Source organism: Macrobrachium nipponense, chromosome 16, assembly GCF_015104395.2.
Source record: "Macrobrachium nipponense isolate FS-2020 chromosome 16, ASM1510439v2, whole genome shotgun sequence".
Taxonomy (NCBI): Eukaryota; Metazoa; Arthropoda; class Malacostraca; order Decapoda; family Palaemonidae; genus Macrobrachium; species Macrobrachium nipponense.
Window position 1 is genome coordinate 60,687,416 of NC_087209.1, and position 21,799 is coordinate 60,709,214.

The 21,799-nt window shown below is 36.1% G+C and overlaps 1 protein-coding gene across 5 annotated transcripts in view; it reads left to right on the top strand.

Annotated features, from left to right (window-relative positions):
* The window catches only part of LOC135195449 (trypsin-1-like), a 277,572-nt gene that overhangs the window by 7,873 nt on the left and 247,900 nt on the right, over positions 1-21,799 (top strand). For 3 of the 5 annotated variants that reach the window (XR_010310127.1, XM_064221685.1, XM_064221686.1), the window contains exons 2-3: positions 4,364-4,562; positions 19,486-19,577. The gene's annotated coding sequence lies outside the window, so the exon portion shown is untranslated. The remainder of the gene's footprint in view (positions 1-4,363; positions 4,563-19,485; positions 19,578-21,799) is intronic. The other 2 variants (XM_064221687.1, XM_064221688.1) reach the window with 1 other exon arrangement.

Consider the following 21,799-nt stretch of genomic DNA (forward strand, 5'->3'; position numbering starts at 1 on the left):
CAAGTTAAGACCATCTTCGTTCCATGAACTGAACTGAGAGTTGGTTTACGTAAGATTGCTCATTCGAGGAATATAGAAGTGAGTTTGTACCTCATTATCTTGTAATAATATTAAAGAAGTCTGCCATTTCAGTAAATCACCGGAGTAGAAGACGACTCATTAGATTCTTTGGAAACCCTTTCAGGGTATCGGATGGTTTTCACGATAAGGTTAGATTTCTATTCTTTAAGGTCTTATAAAATGCGGCAAGTAATAAATTCCCGTATCTAGTTTGTGCAACACGTTATTTTCGTTTGTGTTCGTGCGATACATCATTATTTCGTCTGTTCGTGCAATACTTTTTTTCTATTTGGGTTCGTGCAGCACGTATTTCCACTGTTGGTTCGTGCAGCACCTATTTCCATCTGTTGGTTCGTGCAGCACCTGTTTCCATCTTTGGGTTCGTGCAGCCCGTATTTCCGTTTATGGATTCATGCAGCACGTATTTCCGTTTATGGATTCATGCAGCACGTATTTCCGTATCAAAGTTCGAACAACAAGTATTTCCGTCTCTGGGTTCGTCAGTACGTATTTACTCTGACTCTGTGCAGCACGTATTGACTCTTAGTCCGTTAAGCATGTATTTCCGTATTAAAGTTCAAGCAGCACGTTCTTCCGTCTGTGGGTTCGTGCAGCAAGTTGTTCTGTCTAGTATAGGTTCGTGCATCACGTTGTGACTTCTGTGGTTTCGTTCAGCACGTATTTCCCTATGTGGATTCAGGCATGCACGTATTTCTGTACGTTTGTGCAATGCCTTTTTCTGCGTCTAGTTTCGTGCAGCACGTATTTCTGTCCGAATTTCTGCAGCACGTATTTCTATCTGTTGCATCACGTAGCTTCGTCTGTGGGTTCGTGCATCACTTAGGTACGTCTGTGGGTTCGTTTCAGCACGTATATGCGTGTGTGGGTTCAGGCATGCACGTATTTCTGTATGTGGGTTTGTGCAATATTTTTTCCGCATTAGTTCCGTGCATCACGTATTTCCGTCTATATTCGTGCAGCACTTATTTACGTCTAGTTTCGTGCAGCACGTAGTTCCGTGTGTGGGTTCGTGCAACACATATCCGACTCTGGGTTTGTACAGCACATATATACGCCTTCGAATACGTAGTTCCGTCTGTGGGATCGTGCAGCACGCATTTCCGTATGTGGATTCGTGCAACAATATTTCCGTCTGTGGATTTGTGCAGCACGTAGTTCCGTCTGTGGGATCGTGCAGCAGTATTTCCATCTTTGGGTTCGTGCAGCGCGTATTTCCGTATCAAAGTTCGAGCAACATGTATTTCCGTCTCTAGGTCCGTAATAGCACGTATTGCCGTCTCTGGGTTCGTGCAGCACGTATTCACTCTTTGGGTCCGTGCAGCACGTATTTCAATCTGTGTTCGTACGGCACGTATTTCCGTCTGTGAGTTCGTGCGGCACGTATTCACGTATCTGAATCCATGCAGCAAATTCCAAGGAAACGGACAAGTTACATTTGGCAGCACAATATTGGGGTTCTCTCTCTCTCTCTCTCTCTCTCTCTCTCTCTCTCTCTCTCTCTCTCTCTCTCTCAGTAAAGACCCAATTTACAACCCTAGACTTACGCTCTCAGTATATTTCATGTATTTTATTTTTTCGGCAACGTTTTAAAAACAATTTTACCAACACTATTGCATGTTTTGGACGGAAACTTTATTCTGTTATGCTTACCATTAAGTAACAATACTTCGTAGGGAGGGTTAGTGCGCCGTCAGTGCACCTCTTGTGGTGCACTGTTTGCATTACTAAAGGTTCATTGCATTGTTGTTTAACATGTTTGACAGTGCAACTGTGAGGTCTTCCTCTTGTTTATACCTTTCAAACCCTCTTATTGTCAATTTCCTTTTCAGCGCTGAATGATCTCATAGATCCTAGAGATTACCCTTTAGCCTAAAATCAATATTCCAAATCCTTTTAAGTAAAATTAAATGGCAGAAAAAAATATTGGCTAGCGACTGTAAGTAGTCTTGCCCTCTGAACACCCGTATTTCAGCAACAATTGAAAGATCCACACTAAAAAAAAAAAGAAAACTGTTCACTCTGCCTTTCAAGGAATTCAGTAGCGTATCCTGCTTCGCCACCAATACCTTAAGACTGGAAATGGACAATTTATGCAAATAAAGACAATTTTAACACTATTTATAATAAGATTTAGTCACAGCAAAGCACGGCAGAGGAGGCCATTAATGTATTGTACTCCTCGCACCTTGTACAAGTGCAGCTTTAAAATAAATGTATAGCTTTCCATCCCTTCCTTAGTCATCATCCGTCCTCCGTTGTACCTCAGTGTTAACAGAACTTCTTCGTTATTTAAAAGAAAGAAACAAGGCGTGATCCGATCTCTAGCTTACTCGGGGCGTATGCTTAAAATCTTCAGTCAAATAGAGCGTTGTTTCACCAACGAAAATTAAAATGATTACACTGTATTTTTTTTTTTAGAAATAGTTGGTCTGCACTGTTTAACATGTAAATCATTTAATTTTTACGTTTTCATTCTAATAGACAAGTCATGAATATCATATCCTGAAATTCTTGTATCTTTAACTCGACGCGAAACTCCTTTTTCACAACTTTTTAGACTTTAACATGGGGCTTTCCTACCACCACCCCTACCCAACAACAACAACAACAGTAGTTTGTAAGGCTTACTCCCCGAGTAAGCGAAAACGGGTCGTTGCATGATGCATTTAAGCTGAAGTTAATGAAATGCATCCAAAGGCCGAAGATCGGTTCTCTTTTTTTCAAAATGTTTCCATTTTTCCATTACTTTTGGGATCCATTTATTTATTTATTCGTTTATTTGACAACATTTGCCCGAACGGAAACTGATTCATTGGCTAATGCATTCCTTCCCTGTGCCAGGCTTTGGAATTCGCTCACTTGACATCGTGTTTCTTGACTATTGACTTTGTCTTCACCTTTTTGTTGCTTTAATCGCTCTGATATATTATATATCTCAGACTATATCATCACTCGGGTGATGACACTAATTATCATGATCGCCATCATTAACAATTTAATTAATTGTTGGCGGGTGTTGATGTGCTTGAAAACCTCTGGCATTCACGGCTCTTGGGATGAGGTTTGTGTGTGTGTGTGTGTATATATATATATATATATCTATATATATATTATAATATATAATATTTTTTTATAATATTATATATATTTTATATATCTATACACACACACTCACACACATATATATATGATGACAAAAATTTAACAGCAAATAATCCCCTGTCCACTGATCCTCAAACGCTTCCTCTTCTACCATGCAAGCACTTGTTCAAAGTGGAACAAACGAAATCAATTTGGACACTCAAAAGAGAGAGAGAGAGAGGAGGAGGGGCATCATCGTCATAATAACCCAATTGCGTTGATGAAGGATAAGTAATCTTAACACAGGGTTTCATTCATTTCCCCCAAGATTAATAGAGGCTCATTCCACAACACCTTCGTTGGCTTAAGAGTCAAGCGTCTATCATTAACGTGGGGGATTTTCGACCTCACGGAAGTTCCGTAGTTATTACTTTAATTCCATTAACTCTCCACGAGAAACTTGAGAGGGAAGATTCTCTCTCTCTCTCTCTCTCTCTCTCTCTCTCTCTCTCTCTCTCTCTCTCTCTCTGTGTTCGAGTCATTTGGATGGGCGGGTAAAAGACCCATTGTATCGTAATGAGATAAATGACAGCAATTATACTGCGATTAGATTTGCATTGGGCAAGGCTTTTGATGCTGATCGCTTTAATAATATAAATATATAATTGTATGGGTTGATATATTGTGTATATATATTATAATATATGTAAATATGTATCTATGTGTGTGTGTATGTTAAATCACAATATAGTTATGAGTAAATACGGACCGAATTTGTTTGAATTATTACATTAACCATTCTATGCTATGCGTAAAATATTTCAGTGTGTTGGAAATTAGAACATTATTATTAAGAGACTGCTGGTTTAAATGTACATTATTATTATGATTTTTATTATTATTATTAAAATTATAAGATAATAATGATTATCATTATTATTATTATTATTATTATTATTGAAAAGTATAAGTAGCATATCATATGAGGGTAGAGTTTATATTTGATTAAAAAATTATTATTATTATTATTGTTATTATTATTATTATTATTATTATTATTATTATTATTATTATTATTATTATTATTCGAGAGAATGATTATAAAATGATAAAAAGGTTAAGAGTTTTAAGATTTATTATTACTAATATTTTTCAAATATGCAAATATTCATTCTGAACAAACCTTTTGTTAATGTGACAGAATTTTGGGCCTTAAAGAATGCTGAACATATCGAGATTAAGAAAGGACCAATAGCCGAAAAGTGATTAACAGGCAATTATTAAAGCATTGTCCCCGCTCTTCAGGGAAACGCTGACCGGAAGTAATCATTTGATTGTGTTGAAATGTACAACAGGTGGCATGGGAAACTAGCGCCTTGTCGCTTGAAGCTGCATCGAAGGTAAAGTGCCATTATTATTATTATTATTAATTATTATTATTATTATTATTATTATTGTTGTTGTTAGTGTTCCTGTTTATCAATGGTGGCAGATAGATTGTTATTATTATTATTATTTATTATTATTATTATTATTATTATTATTAGTTTTCTGTTCATTTTTCAATAGTGGCAGATATTGTTGTTATTCAGAAAATGAACCCTATACATATGGAAAAAGCCAACAAGAGCCATATATATATATATTATATATATATAATATATATATATGTATATATATATATGTGTATATATATATATATATATATATATTTTTTTTTTTTCTAATTTTTTGTTTATGCTTTTAGTGGTTTTGTTAAATTATTTCTTCGTGGTAATTATGTAGAAAATTAAATATTCAAACATAACCATTGCGCAAATAACTTCAAATTTGGTTATCTAGTTATATGAATTAATTGGTAATTACGTATATTCATAGGTATGCAACAACAAAACTCTCTAAGAACATTAATATTAGGAGGAGCCATATATAAGAGCCGTCCCCCACCCCCACCCCCTCAAAAAAAAAAGTAAAGCTACAAAGTTGCGTGAGATTCCAACCTTTTAATTTTCTTTTTCCATGTCTATTCTAGTCTGCCCTCCTTTCCCTTTTATTTTATTTTATTTTTGTATCCCGCCAGCTAGAGAGAGAGAAAAAGCTGCGCAGCCATAAGCTCCCTTGACAAAAACGACCGCATCCCAACATTTACCTCGACTACTTTCACTTTTGGGGAGAAAAATCTCGAATTGCGTTAACTGTTCCTGCGAGGGCTGTGAGCCTCCTCTCCTTCGCCTCCAATCTCCTCATAAAGGGAGGCTTTTGGAAGGAGGGGAGGAGAATGGGAAGAAGAGGTGGAGGGGGAGGAAGAAGAAGAAGGGAGGGGGAGAGGGAGGAGGAGGGGGAGGAGGGAAAAGGGATTGAGGAGGAGGAGGAGGAGGAAAAAGAAGAGGACGATGAGGAAGGGAAAGAAGAGGTTGTTGGTGGGGGGGGGGGGGGGGGTGGGGGGGGGGGGGGGGGGGGGGGGGGGGGGGGGGGGGGGGGGGGGGGGGGGGGGGGGGGGGGGGGGTGGGGGGGGGGGGGGGAGGCAGGGGGGGGGGGGGGGGGGGGGGGGGGGGGGGGGGGGGGGGGGGGGGGGGGGGGGGGGGGGGGGAGCTCAGGGTCTCGAAATAAAAAAAAAAGTCTGTGTTGAGTCTTCGGACAGGAGCTCCAGGATATAGGAGCTTTATTAAATTGGGAAACGGAATTACACTGAATTGCATATGGCGATTAGATTTGGGAAACGGAATTACATTGAAATGCACATGGCGATTGCATTTGGGAAAAACGGGATTACATTGAATATTGCATCCGTGATTACATTTTTGGAAAATGGGATTACGTTGAATATTGCATATAGTGATTACATTTGGGAAATGGGATTACATTTAATATTGCACATGGTAATTATATTTGGGAAAACGGAATTACATTGAAATGCACATGGCGATAACATTTGGGAAAACAGGATTACATTGAATATTGCATATGATTAATGCATTTTTGGAAAACGGAATTCCGTTGAATATTGCCCATGGCGATTGCATCTGGGAAAATGGAATTACATTGAATATTGCATTTGGGAAAATGGAATTAGATTGAATATTGCATATGTTCATTAAATTTGGGAAAATGGAATTACACTAAATCACATATGGTGGTTACTACATTCAAGACGAGAGTCTGCGAGATGTTGACGTATAAAAATTTAGCTTTTTGGATTCGATAAGAAATCCCTGGTGGGACTTTGGCTTGTTATCTACACGTCTTCTCCTCCCAGGTGCTAATACTAAACATCGTTTTCGTAAATGTAATGTAAACGGCCGCACGAAGATATCGTTTATTAATATAACTTTGTCGACCACACAATGTAGTAGAAATGGGTGTATATAACACTTTGATCCCCGAAGGGCTGGTGCCAAACATGGCGTCCTGAGGAGCTTCCGCCATGTTCAGCACTTGCAAGTTGCACCTCGGAGAAGATGACTGGTAGATAACTAGCCAAAGTAGCAAACCATTGTTCTTAACAGAGATATCAATGGAATTTTGGCATTTAGAAGAGTTGGGACGCAGTGACAGTGGGGTCTTGAATTATACGTTACTGGAATAAGGTTCTATGCATCTCAGTGGCCTGATCGGTATGGTCTTGGCCTGCCACCTCGGTGGCCGCGAGTCCGATTCACGGGCATTCCATTGAGATGTGTATTTCTGGTGATAGAAGTTCATTCTCGACGTGGTTCGGAAGTCGCGTAAAACCGTTGGTCCCGTTGCTGAATAACCATTGGTTCCATGCAACGTAAAAACACCATACAAACAAATAAGGTTCTATAAAATTGACATTCACGCAGGAAAAACATCAGTTGAAGCTAAACTTGACGGGAAAAACATTAGTAAAAGTAAGCCTAAACAGGCAAAACACTGGTAATGGTAAAGTTGACGTGGAGAAATACATCAGCAGAAGCTAATCTTAGCGGGAAAAAGTGCAGTAAACCTTAACGCAGGAAAAACAGCAATTAGGGCAAACATTTACATGGAAAACAACATCAGCACAAGACAACTTTAACGTGGAGAAAAATGTGTCAAGGTGAACCTTCACGCAGGATAAAATCAATAAAGGAAAACCTTAACATGTGAAAAACACGAGTAAAGGCAAACCTTACCACGGGATAAACATCAATAAATGACACTCTTAACACGGGAAAAATCTATTAAAGTAAGGTTTAACGCTGGAAAAAGTCAGTGAAATGTGAAAGTAAACCTGAACACAGGAAAAAGATCCAATAAAGGCAAACCTTAACACACAGAGAGAAAACAAAAAAGTATTCCTGCTGCCGTTTCGTTTGCCTAAGCTGGGAAACGTAGAAGAAAGGTTGGTTATTAATGGCAATTTTTATTGTAGATACAGGTTGGGAAATAAAAGTTCTTGGGTCATTATAGGCAGTAAATCAACACCGTGCACGGGTAAAATATTACTTGTTTGTACCACGTTCGTCTGGTGGGTGAAGTTGGTGAGTTACTATACCCGTTTAACAATTATAGTTTTGAGGATACTACCATCATTGTCCAGTTTCAAGTGCCCGGTTATGAGGGAAATATTGCTAGCATAAGTGATGATTACTTATTCACTTTGCCTTTATAACTTTGTTACGGATTGATTATCTTATTTAAAAAAAAAAATCCTTGCATCCTTACTCCAGTTGATGCTTTGGTCTGAATCTTTGGTGTATTTGTAATTCCAAGAGATCTCTGGCCCTTACGTTAGTGACAGCTTGTGTTCGGATATATTTTGTAAATCGGAGTGGTTCATCTCCCTATGAAGATTGCAGACAATTTTTGTATTTTTTATTTCGCATATACAGCTTAACTCACACGGGTTTGTTCAAAGGATACCCTGATTGCCATGAATGTTTTAGAATCCATTTTGACTAGAAACCATTACAATACAGTCGACTACCAACCATGTACAGAACCCACTGCTTGGGTCAGTAGAAACAGAGTGGATTTTAGTGGTATGTTCCTGTGTTGCTCCGTTTTCGTCTGGAGTTTGAGCTCACGAGGCTTATTGCTTATTGGTGCAGTCTTTTACATTATTTTGTTTCTTGCTTTAATGTAAAAAAGTCTTCTCTCCAACCCGCAGGAAACGTTTCAAAAGTTGTTTGAGAGAGAGAGAGGCGCAATGAAGGGAGATAGAAAGAGAGAGATCATAAGGAAAACGACAATGACAAAAGAGAGAGAGGAAAATGGTGAATGAGACAATGAAGAGAATGATAGTTGCAGTGAAGAGAGAGAGAGAAAGGTAGCGAATAAGACAATGAAGAGAGATAAAGAGAAATGGTGAATGAGAATGAAAAGATAGAGAAGAGAGAGAGAGAGAGATCATACGGGGAATGAGACAATGGAAATTGACTTGGTACGCCCTTCGGGAAGTAGTTACCACGAGGGAGCTCAAGTTTAATGCATATTAATAAGGGCGCCTTTCTCTCACCACAATTCCAATAGGAACAGGAATAAAAATTTGGGGAGCAAATTCCCGGAAGAGCCAAAGTTGCAGGGGGGAAAGTAGAGCGGGAATGTTGGAATTAAGGAGTGACTGTTTTTACTCTTTAAGAAAAATCCAAACTCAGGCAGGCGAAGTTTCACTGGAATATATCAGTAGGAATGGTCTTCTTTAAATCGTGTCGAACAAAAGCAAAAACTATATTGAAGAACATTTATGAGTGCGAAAAATACAGTGAGCAAAAATGCAGGTGTGATTAAAAGTAATTAGACAGAGTGAGTGAGTAACGTCATTTCACAATCTGTATCTCTTTAGATGCAAAATCAATCAGACGATGAACCTTAGTGTCATTCATTCCAATGCAGATTGAAAAATATTGTCACATAAGCATTGATATCTATTCTCTAACCTTATCAACATGTCGGGAGTTGCAGTGAGTCCTATGTTATGCGGATTTATTTTGTGTATGAGATATTTATTACTTAGAAAAATACTAAGGAAGAGAGAAGTTTCATTGCGCATAAATATCTACCATTTGATAATTTCTCTCTCTCTCTCTCTCTCTCTCTCTCTCTCTCTCTCTCTCTATTCTCTTCTTTCTCTCTCTCTCTCTCTCTCTCTCTCTCTCTCAAAAGTTTACAGATCATTACTGCAATGCCTTCCTGCCTGCTTGCCTGCTCCAGGCAAAGATAAAACCAAACTAAATGTAAACAAACATCCAGAAGATGAGTTTTTCATGGATCTGAAAGCGTTTTTTTTTTTTTTTTTTTTTTTTTTTTTTGCTGCTGACTGAATGGATCCCTTTTTGTGTGTGTGTGTGTGTGTTCGTGTTTAGCTTCTGTTTGCCTTATGACTCTATACGCGTGTTTCAAGTTGAATATTTCGTTTCTGCGTTATGGAATCAGGGGTATTTGCTGTGTATCAGGCAACGATAGTATACAGGGGTGTGACTATTGATTACTTGACCGTGCGTATGTGTACATATATACCTTCACACTCACACACACACACACATATATATAGATGTATATATTAGCTATATTTTATATTTATGTATATAGATATGTGTGTAATATGCGATATATATTTTCCATTTTGTATACAATATTAAGGCATTATTTCAGCTTGCTCTAAGGTCATACCTTCAATACAATTGGATTTGAGTTCTCTTGCTTTCTTATGTATAGATACATGTATTTATTCATTTACTGACTTATTTATCATCTCCTTTCTTGTTATACTGTTATAATGATATATATATTTACCTATGCTAATTCTTATTTGTTATTGACTGTCATTCAGATCGCTGGAGTGTGATTTCAGATTGTATATATGCATTGAATTCTAAGTTTTAATCTCAATATTGTGATTTTTAAAATTATATTTTTCAGTTCTACCCTTCCCCATCTATAGTATGCAACCTTCTCCCTATTCATCCTGAATATCTATAATAATAAAATCCGTGTGGATCTTTCTTGTTTGTCCGCCCGGGCGGCGGTGGGGTAGGTAGGGGATCGGGAGGGTAGTGGAGACATGACACATCCACCTTCCTCCTGCAAACCTGTATGTCCGCACACGGTTGGGGTGTGTAGGTAGGGGATTGGGAGGGTAGTGGAGACATGACACATCCACCCTCCTCCTGCAAACCTGTTTTGTCTGCTCCGACCACTAAGGGAATGGGAGGATGGGAAAGACATAGTATCCATCCTCATGTAAACCTGTTTGTCCACCCCGGGTGGGGAGGGGTAGGTAGGGTAGACGAGACAGGCAGCACCAGGTTCCAGCGCAGCTTAGCGCACGCCATCAAGATCGTAAAGAATAATAATGATAAGGCTGCTAATAATATTTATGTCAATGACTTCAGTTTTTGTCAACATTCCTCATACATTCGCATAAGTAGTGCGAATTACTTAATTGCTTGTCACACTGACTATGTGTCCGTCATTCTATCTGTTCTCCTGGCATTTAATTTCATCTTTATGTATTTATTAATTTGTTAATTTATTTTAACTTTCTGTAATTCCATTAATCTCCTCTTGCTTTCTAATGGACACCATAATATTCTTTGATAGCTTAAATTCCAAGTCAGTGGCCCCTGTGGGCATCTTACATATGAATAGGTTTCGCCTAATGGATAATAATGATAAGATTATGATGATAATGATAAAAATACTTGCAGTAGCACGAGTCTTGAAATGGGGAAAATAAAGATCCACTGTTATGTTTTTGTCCATATATTTAAACATATTTATGCACAGATAGCCTTCGAGAATCTGTACAGATTTATCTTTAAATATATATATGTATATGGTATATATATATATAGATTTTTTTATATATACTATCTTTAAATATATATATATATATAATATATTGAACATGAACTGTGGATTGGTTTCTCCAATAATAATAATGAGTCTTGAAATGGATAAAAAAAATTTCCACTGTTATGTTCATGTACATATGTTTAAAGATATATCTGCACAGATAGCCTTCGAGAATCTGTACGGATTTATCTTTAAATATATATATATGAACACAAACATAAATGTGGATTTGTTTCTCCAATAATAATTAATAATAATAATAATACGTCAAAGGCATAACTGAATATCATTTTCCTCAGACTAAGAACCGCGGCATTGCCGCTGGCGAAACCGACATTGGTCTTGTCATGTTCTGCATCTCCTGTTTCCGGATATGTCTTTACGTGCGACAGGAGACAACAGACGACATTGGCCGCACATGTATATAGCCCACTGTTTTCTGCAATGTATTATTGGGGCGGTTATTGTCATAACTCCTTGCAAATCCTCATGGTTTTATAAATGTTCATGGTTTAATTCTCAAATGTTTTTGGTTTTATGTACTTCTGCTCTGTGTTCCAGCTCTTCCAGATTTGAAGTTGCATTACTACGATTATTATTAAATTAGCTTAATGGCGCGCATGCGCTATGCTGTACTGGAACCCGGTGCTGCCCATCATGCCTCCCACACCCTCTCAATCCCCATACAAACAGGTTTTCAGGAGGAGATTGGATATTTCATGATTCTTCTACCTACACCATCCGGGACGGACAAACAGGTTTGCATGGGGAGGAGGGTGGATGTTTCATGTTTACCCTACCCTCTCAATCCCCTATCTACCCCGCCCCACCCGGAATGGACAAACAGGTTTGCAGGAGGAGAGTGGATGTTTCATGTTTCCCCCTACTTCTCAATCCCCTTCTTACCCCGCCCCCACCAGGGATGGACACACAGGTTTGCAGGAGGAAAGTGGATATGTTATGTTTCCCCCTACCTCTTAGTCCTTCTTACCCGCCCCACCAGGGATGGACAAACTGGTTTGCAGGAGGAAAGTGGATGTTATGTTTCCCCCTACCTCTCAATCCCCTTCTTACCCCTCCCCCACCAGGGATGGACACACAGGTTTGCAGGAGGAAAGTGGATATGTTATGTTTCCCCCTACCTCTTAGTCCCTTCTTACCCGCCCCCACCAGGGATGGACAAACTGGTTTGCAGGAGGAAAGTGGATGTTATGTTTCCCCCTACCTCTCAATCCCCTTCTTACCCCTCCCCCACCAGGGATGGACAAACTGGTTTGCAGGAGGAAAGTGGATGTTATGTTTCCCCCTACCTCTCAATCCCTTTCTTACCCCTCCCCCACTAGGGATGGACAAACTGGTTTGCAGGATAAAGTGGATGTTATGTTTCCCCCTACCTCTCAATCCCCTTCTTACCTCGCCCCCACTAGGGTTGGACAAACTGGTTTGCAGGAGGATGGTGGATTTGTCATGTCTCCCGTACTTATCCCGCCCCCACCCGGGGCGGACAAACAAGAAAGAGCCACTCTGATTTTATTATTATAGCTAGATGCTTCAAACGTTGCAACGAAACCTTTGACACGTCACCTGTGTCATAAGAAGAGCAAGTGATCAAAAGTACATTCTGGTTCAGTATAATCCACTGAATGAATTTTTTAAATTACTTTTGTCCCCCGACTTGAGATTAAGTGCACCTTGGAAAAAGAGAGAGAGAGAGAGAGATTTTTTTTCAAAGTGTCAGTTTAACAGTATATACCTTTTATGAAAAGCTACGCATAATTTTATTTGATTTATACATGGATTTCAGTCTTTTCCACTCAACCTTTAATCATACAGAGAGAGAGAGAGAGAGAGAGAGAGAGAAAGGGGGGACGCAATTTTCTCTCCCTGCAGAAGCCTTGAAGTCGTCGACAGCTGGAGATGAATTCAAGCAAAAATTTTTCTCAAGTTTCCACTTGCCGTGTTAATGTAAATAACATTTGCAAATATCGTCCCTTGCCGTCATAGGCTGGTGGGGAGAGGGGAGGGAGGAGAGAGGAGGGACGTGAATGGTTGGCAAATTTGGAATGGTGGAATAGGACGCTTGTGAAGGCGGTGGGTGGAAGGAATGGAAATGTATACACATTCCGTCAACTAGTAATTTCTTCTTCATAGCGACCGTGGGTGTAATCAAAATATCAGATATTAATAAAATATTATATACCAGAATATTGAAAAATGAAATATTCTTTTTCTCACGTTATGCAAGCAATTTGAACATAAAAATACATATTATTCTTATTTAACTAGTGAGGCTCAGTAAATATCCTCTCTCTCTCTCTCTCTCTCTCTCTCTCTCTCTCTCTCTCTCTCTCTCTAATACACACACACACACACACACACACACACACACACATATATATATATATATATATATATATATATATATATATATATATAATTATATTATATATATATACAATATATATATATATATTAAAATATATATATATATATTTATATATATCATATATATCTATATATATAATGTGTGTTTAAACATGAATATACATATACATGCTTAAAAAATCCAGTAGGTGCACGTGACTTCGTTAAATAAACGAATACGACAGGAAAATAATAGGCAGAAATCGCTGCGCTTTCGTCTTTACTAAGACGTTGTCAAAGAACGAATGGATTTCTGCCTATCATTATACATATACATGTATACTTATATATGTGTATATATTCACATCCATACAAACACCTACGCATATATTCCTCTCATTCTTATGACCACTTTCAAATGGCATAGGTCAAACACCCAATCCCTCAGTATCCATATTTTGAACGAGGCACCGCAAATACCCCCAGAAGGCTCCGTAAGACCAAAACGGAATATCCAACTTACGTAGAGTCATAAAGCAAACAGAAGCTAAACACAAACACAAAAAAAACCGGATCCGTTCCGAGTCAGCAAACAAATAAACATGCTTTCAGAGCCATGAGAACTCATCTTCTGGATGTTTGTTTGCATCGAGTTTGCTTTTTTTTTTCCTTTGCCTGAAGCAGGCAGGAGGGAAGGAAGGCATTGCAGTAATGATCTGTAAACTTGAGAGAGAGAGAGAGAGAGAGAGATGCAATATACCATGTGTGCTGAGAGAGAGTGAGTAAGAGACAATATAACATCCAATGTTATTATATATTTAGAGAGAGAAATACGAAATACAATGTGAGCACACAAACAGAGAGAGAGAGAGAGAGTAATGGTATTGCTGTTTTCCTTTTATTTATTTTTTTTAACAAATAGATATCTCGTATACAAAATAAATGCATATGAAATAGGTCTCATTGTTAGTCCAACAGACAAGTTTATAATGACCGAAATGTTAGATAACAGCTTTCAATACTTAGATTCAACAAAGGATTAGATACGAGAAAAGATGTTAATTTCTGAGTAACTTGATTTCTCTTGTTCTTTGGGCAATTTGAGAAAAAAAAATCTTATTAGAATCAGTTGGCTTAAAAGAAGTGACACATGGATTGCCGAATGTGTTATTATTATTATGATCCTGCATATTTATATATATATATATATATATATATATATATATATATATATATATATATATATATATTTCATGTCTTTACCCGCAATAGAATGCCATTAAAATAGCAATCATCCTATTTCTTGAGCTTCCTAATTTATCCATAATTTGGAACAATGTTGTTCTCATTTCTAAGTTATGTTTAAGCTTTTTTTCTATGTTCTCTTTATATCGTGGGAAATAAATATATTATATTTTTATTTTATTTAATCCACACTGAAGACTCCAAACTGGTAGCAATTTTGGGTACTTGAATACGCAAATAGCTTATTTTTAGCTGCTTGTTTCTTCCGAATAAAATTTCGCCTCGAAAAGTAACAACAGTCTCTCCTTAAATTGCAACATTCCCGTCTTAGTTTCCCACCAGCAGCTTAGATTCCTCTGGGAATTTGCTCCCCAAATTTTTATTCCTGTTCCTATTGGAATTGCGGTGAGAGAAAGGCGCCCTTATTAATATGCATTGAACTTGAGCTTCCTCCAGGATACTGCTTCCCCAAAGGGCGCACCCAGACAGTTTTCATTGTCTCTCTCTCTCTCTCTCTCTCTCTCTCTCTCTCTCTCTCTCTCAAGAATAACTATATGATATGATTTAAAAACAGTGTTACTTATCTATATCATTACATATTCTCTATCTCTTCATTGTCACTCTCTCTCTCTCTCTCTTTCTCTTTGTTTTCATTGTAACTTTCCCTATGATTCTCTCTCTCTCTCTCTCTCTCTCTCTCTCTCTCTCTCTCTCTCTCTCTCAAGAATAACTATGATCTGATTTAAAAGCAGTGTTACTTATCTGTATCATTACATATTCTCTCTCTCTCTCTCTCTCTCTCTCTATCTCTCTCTCTCTCTCTCTCTCTCATCATTGTCATTTAAATCTGCTATCTCTTTTCAATCCCACTTTCCCTATAATCTCTTAATGTTTTCATTGCCACTTTCCGTAAGATTCTCTCTCTCTCTCTCTCTCTCTCTCTCTCTCTCTCTCTCTCTCTCTCTCTCGTGGGTTTCTGGTTACCTTGCAAGTCATTAGACATGAGGTTGCTACCCTGATTTTTTTTTTTTCTTTTGAGAGCATTTGATAAAAAGTTACTGGTTGTCAAAGTGGCGGAAAGTAGTCTTGGCACAAAACGAGGACTTAACACACCTGAGGGGATAGTACACACACACACACACACACACATATATATTATATTATAATATATATATATATATATATATATATATATATATATATATATATATATATCTATATATATATATATATATATATATATATATATATATAAAAATTGTAGAACTGACGATCTAATCGCATCTTCATTAAATGCTGCCATTCATATCATTGCGATAGAATGATACTTTATCCCCAAACGATTCACAAGAACAGCGATCATCATCTCCCGTATATATACGTATCTCGCCATGGAGTAATAATTTAAATGAGAGAGCGGGGAAACCCCATAAGGTTGAAAGTCCTGCGTTAATATAATATACTTTTGACTCTTACGCCAACGAAGGTGTTGTGGAATGGGTTCGTATTAATCTTAGGGCAAATGAATGCAATCCTGTTGAGATTACTTGTCATTTATCAACTCAATTGGATTATTATTATATTATCATATGGTGCTCTTTCCTCCTCCTTCCTCCTCCTCCTTCCTCTTTCTCTCTCCCACGCGAGTGTCCGAATTGATTTCGTTTGATCTGACTTAGCAGAGAGCACGCTTGGCTTGGGGCAGTGGTTAGGACAGTTTTTTACGTTTTTTTCAATTGGCAGTGGAGACAGTTTTTAACGTCCAATGAACAGTGAATTGTACATTTTGATATTTCTATGAATTGTGAATGCTTAAAGAATTTATTTTTATGATTTTGTTATGTATGCTGTATATACAGATAATTATATGTATGTATAATATATATATATATATATATATATATATATATATAGTATATATATATATATATATATATATATATATATATATATTTTGCTTAAAAATCATAGGAGATGCGCGTGACTTCATTAAATAGGCGAATACCACAGGAAATAATAGGCAGAAATCCAAATCCTTGACATTGTCTTAGTAAAGACGAAAGCGCTTCGATTTCTGCCTATCATTTTTCCTGTGGTGAGCACTTATTATTATTATTATTCATTCATTATTCTTATCATTATCATTATTATTATTATTATTATTATTATTATTATCATTATCATTATCATTATCATTATCATTATCATTATCATTATTATTATTATTGTTATTATTATATATACATGTGAATATATAATATATACTAGCAATTGGCTTCCCAGTTTATATATGTATTGTATTATCCTGAACGCTTATTACATCCAAACGGAGCAATGGAAAAGAAAAAATCTTCAGTAAACTGTATCTCAACCCTAAAGGTATTACCAACTTACATAATAAATAACTTCCGCCAGAAATCTAAACGTGAATATCACTCAGTGTTAATACAATGACCTTTAAACTAATAGAATGACTCCTGCCCTTTCTTTCTCGCGTCAGGAATCCTTAGATGACTGAGTGATGATCTGAATAATCAGGCATCCTGTTATATATTCTATTTTATCCACTCTTTTTACCCTCACTTATTCCCCCCCTTTTTTTAATGCATCTCGGTTCGTTACCAATTAAGACAATCGATCAGGATCAAAGTTAATCGTTTTTTTTTTATACTTTTTTTGTAACATCTCTTTTCATTCGTTAATTATTTTCTTTCTCTTTTGTTGCGTCTTTTTCTCTCTCCAGTGGATTTTAATTGTTTCAGACTTCAAACAGTGTAAAATGGGATAAGAAATTCGCGGTATATTGCGATATTTATCTTCATGAACATTAATGAAACGAGGTTTTAATGTCGCCCATGTCTGTCTGTTTTTGTACACACACACACACACATATATATATATATACACACATATATATCACGAAAGTTTGAAACGTGATAAATCCATAAATAAAGGTATAAGCCACGAAGGAAACTCCGTTGTTTATTATTCCTTCGTAGCTTATACCTTTATATATATATATATATATATATATATATATATATATATATATATATATATATATATATATATATATATATATATCCACACATAATATTATATGGAATTTTTGGTCGAGCATATTCGATGCATATCATAAATGGATAATTAGTAGATTGCATACGGGACAGTGCCCAGCAATCTAGTTACGAAACGCTACAAAACGATCGCTGTCATAACAGTATCTAATTAAACAGCCTTTTTTTTTATGACGCAATTGACAATTTCATGGGAGGCTTTCATTATTACCTCGGGAGCGAGGCAAAATCGTCACTGGGGCAGTCCATCATAGAAGTCATTTTTAGCGTCGGGTGATGTGACGTCCACTCCGGTTATTGTTCATATACAGATGCGCTTGATTGTTTCATAAAACCATGCGAAAGAGGATTATCCGGTTTTTATTTGCTGATTTGGTTCGCGGTAATGGTTCAAAGAGGGAGCTGGCACATTCGGAAGACATCGCTGCGATTTTATTTCATTTTTTTACTAAAGGAATATCGATTGCATGCGATTGTAGTATATATATGTGGGTGTATGTTTAAATATTTTTACATGTACGTATATTTAAACGTGTAACTGCATCACGAAAGTTTGGAACGTGATAAATAAATAAATCAAGGTATAAGCCACTAAAGAAAGTGTTTCACTTTCCTTCGTAGCTTATACCTTTATATATAAACTGTATATATATATATATATATATATATATATATATATATATATATATATATATATATAAAGCATATATATATATATAGCATATATATATATATATTATATATATATATATATATATATATTCTTATATATATATATATATATATAAATATATATATATATGATATATATAACCCAATTCTCAATTCTCACTATTTTCCTTTCTTTGCAAAAGAATTTTAATATGTATCACTCTTTTAACGTATTCCCGGGACTTTTACCCTGTTGAATTTATTCCGTTACAAATGGTTTTTCTTTTGTCTGAAGTAATTCCAAGATACTGCGATATTTTATTTGTTCTTCGACGTAATGTTTTTGTCATCCTGTAACAATCTCGAACTCTCAGCCGGCCTCTGTTGTCTAAATAAATAGGCCTTTCTTTTTTTTCTGTAGGATTTAATCTGTAGAAGCATAGACTCACGAGTCTCATTTCGGAGTTTATTTTGTTAGGTTTTATTTGTTTCTCTTTTGTTATATATTTATTATTATTTTTTTTATGATTTTAGGTGAGTTAATCTTTACTTTTTCGCAAATGGGTTACATCCTCTGCTACGGATCTTGGTATTTTATAATTTTGCTTTTGGAACTAAAGTCCCTTTTTGAAATCCAGTTATGTATTAGTACAAATATAATGAAAAATAGATAAATTAGTACCCATGCATACCTGTGGTTTTGTTTTTTCATTTGAAGACTCATGTTGCTAAGAATTTAAATAAATAATAATAATTATAACCTTTTGTCGTATGGTACGATTCACTTCAGCTAAAATACAAGTCATAATCGTTGTCGTAAACATCAATGTTTCAGATTTATAATTCACCCGTTTAGACACATTAATGGAATTATAATAGATTCATTTTCAACATCGTTGGACTCGATTTCAGACAACATAATTGCTCTCTCAGAAGCAATTACTAACTATTCGTACCTGTGGACGTCATAATGCATAATATGCTCACATTCGAATAAATAGTATTTATATGATGATAGAGAGAGGATCTGATGGTCTCAGGTGAAAGTTGTATGCAGACCTTCACTACAATGTATGATTTGTATTTACATAGTGACAGAGAAAGGATCTGGTACTTTCGGGTGAAAGTGGTATTATAAGAACCTTCAAAATATCAGTAGAATATTTGTTTAAAATTTCTTTCTCAGATTTGTATTTGTCCTGGGACATCATCTGCTCCTACTTAATGGATACTCAAGATATTAGGAGAAGATCAGGTTCCCAGCAGAATGCAATTTAGGTAAGGCCTTTTTTATTTATTTATTTATTTTTTTATTTATTTTCTTGGCAAATGTTGCCTTACCATTGCTAAATAGACCTGATTCCTTGCCGTATTTATGCACATTTCGTAAAGAAATTTTTAATGAAATATCTGTGCCAAGACTCGAGAAATAATTTTGGCCAACTACCGGCATGATGATGATAGTGATCCTCTTCCCAATTTCCTTAACATATCTTTTAATTGCCATTGCTAAATTAATCAACTACGAATAGACCTGATCCACTGCCGCATTGGGACACTTCGTGTATGAAGATTTTTTTCTGAACGCAAAATATCTGTGCCCGGATGCCAGAAATCATTTTCTGACTACCTGAGTGAGGATGGTAACTATCCTTTTTCCAAGGTTTTTTAATAAGCAGATTTTTCAATAGCGGTAATATTTCTCACCTAGACTGTATCGGAATGGTTTCTGAATTTTTACTTACTTGGGAAGTAAACTTATAAACTACTTTGTTGTTATTCGGGGAGGAGGAAAGGTCTATGAAAGAGCCTAAAAAGGCCTGACAAAGGAGTTTTGCCTTGAGTTAAAGATACAGGAATTTTAGGAATGGATATTTATGGTTTATTTATGAGAATGAAAATGTAAGAAATAAATAATGGGCATGGTAAAAAGTACAGCAAAAATATGTCTAATAAAGTATAGCGTATTTATTTTGATTTACATTGGTGAAACAAGGCTCGATTTGACCGTAGATTTTATCACGTTACGTTAAAAGTCAGGAATGTAATGTGTATAACTTATGCGTGGTGTGAAAATACGTCCCGAGTAAGATGGAGGTCGGTCACGCCTTGATTCTACGACTATAACGTAGTGTGGATTAATGTCGATGTAAATTTTATATATATGTATATATACATATATATTTATACACAAATATTATATATTATATATATATATATATATATATATATATATATATATATATATATATTATATATCCTTAGAAGACGGGAACCATAGGGAAAGGCATCGTACTCAGGTACATTTATTTCGCCGACGTTTCACGACTCATAGTCGCATTCTCAAGGCTATAATTAAAGATAAACACACGAACATTAAAACTACGCACTGCATAATTCATAAAAAACTACGCAATATTTAAAAATTCAATGAACATCAACATCTGAGTGTAGAACATTTAAAAATTTATGAATCTCTTAAAACAGAAAAAACCTAAAATTATGTACAGTACAGTTACATTAAAATTATTTAAAATTACAGAAAAAGCATACAAAAATTATGATACGAGTGTAAAAAAAAAAAAAAAAAAAAAACAAAATTTAAAACTTAAAAAATAAACACTAAAACGGTAAAGCTATTCTGTATTCCTTATCCTCGCAAAGGACGGGCAGTGACTGAGAGAATTTTTAGAAAATATAAACAAGCACTCTAGGCGATGAACAATTGAACGGAGGAGGAGGATTGCGTATTTAGGGACGGAACTATCTTTTTATCATAATGGATTCCAAGGTTGTCAGGTCGTTTTCGTTTTGTGTTTGGCCTATAATAGTAAAATCCTTATCATTAATATATGTTTTACATGATTTAGAGTGGTTTCTGATATTTGACTGTTCGGGGTTTGTTAATCGTTGCTGCCCGTTCTAAAACTTAAACCTCCGTGAGAATCCTATTCTCACTTTTAGTAACCTCTTCGTACAACCCACATAAGTCCCGTAATCACATCTCGGGCACGTCATTTATTTAATATAAAACCATTAGATTTTCAGAAGATGGACTAAGGCGGTCTTTCATTCTAAACAAGGATCGATAGTTAATGGATTTTTTGGGACGATTTTTAGGTTCAGTGTTGCCGGGAATTCCATTTTTGAATAATTGCCAGGAACTTTTTTCTGAAGAGGTTGTCATTGAAGAAAAGGAGAAGCTAGCAAACATTTTTAATTTTGGTACTGTCAAAGCCGTTGGCACCTCTATGAATCGGGCATCAAGCATTTTCTTAAGCATTTTAATTAAACAATCTTTGTCTGGGAATCAGTTATTTTTAAGATATTGAGAAAGAAATTTAATTTCTTCATTAAAAGTAAACCAATTAGAGGTATGGGTGAAAGCCCTGTGTAGGAGAGTTGAGATAGTATTAAGTTTAAAATTATAAAAGCAAGAACTATAAAAGTTGATACCTAACCCAGTAAAAGTCTTTTTTTCTAAAAACACCCGTGTAGAA